Raw genomic sequence first — 626 nt, 5'->3', positions numbered from 1 at the left:
GATGGGGGCTTCTCCCTCGCTTTTTTGCCCTATCTGAAACACACACGTTCCCCTGGGCTCTAGAGGCCACTCTGCATTCTGATCCCGTTTTGTCTCTGGCCTTGATGACCGGTGTACCAGGCCTGAGTGGGTGTATGGGGGTGGGGGTGGGTTAGGGTGGGGGCGCTGAGGTGCAGGAAAGCGGTTGGTGCCCCAGCCGGCTGGGGAGACTCTGCCTCTTCATATGGGGTTGGTACTCTTTCTTTCTCCCTCTCCCCGGTGTCTACTGTCTACACAAGAAGCTACAGAATCAATATTCATACTCCCAGAGGGAGACGTATGTTTGTTTTTGTTTTGTTTTGTTTTTCCCTTTCCTTTCTGCCTTTGTCCCGTGTAACCTGAAGAGTCTCTTGAACTGCCTGTGGCTGGGGGGTTGGGGTGGGGGGCTAGGGGCTGGGGTGCGGTGGGGTGTGCGCTGTGGCAGTGACCACGGAGACTCGGTGTGTGTGTGTGTGTGTGTGTGTGTGTGTGTGTGTGTGTGTGTGTGTGTGTGTGAAGGCTCCACACGGTGCTCTGCAGGTCTCCTTAACGAAGTCCAAGGTGCGGTCACTCAGACCCATGTGGTCTGAGTCTGTCCTGGTGTGGGC

This window comes from Echinops telfairi, unplaced genomic scaffold (assembly GCF_000313985.2).
Source record: "Echinops telfairi isolate 266 unplaced genomic scaffold, ASM31398v2 ScPeMD7_7420;HRSCAF=8458, whole genome shotgun sequence".
Taxonomy (NCBI): domain Eukaryota; kingdom Metazoa; phylum Chordata; class Mammalia; order Afrosoricida; family Tenrecidae; genus Echinops; species Echinops telfairi.
The sequence above is the reverse complement of the archived record's forward strand: the minus strand, read 5'-3'. Positions refer to the sequence as shown.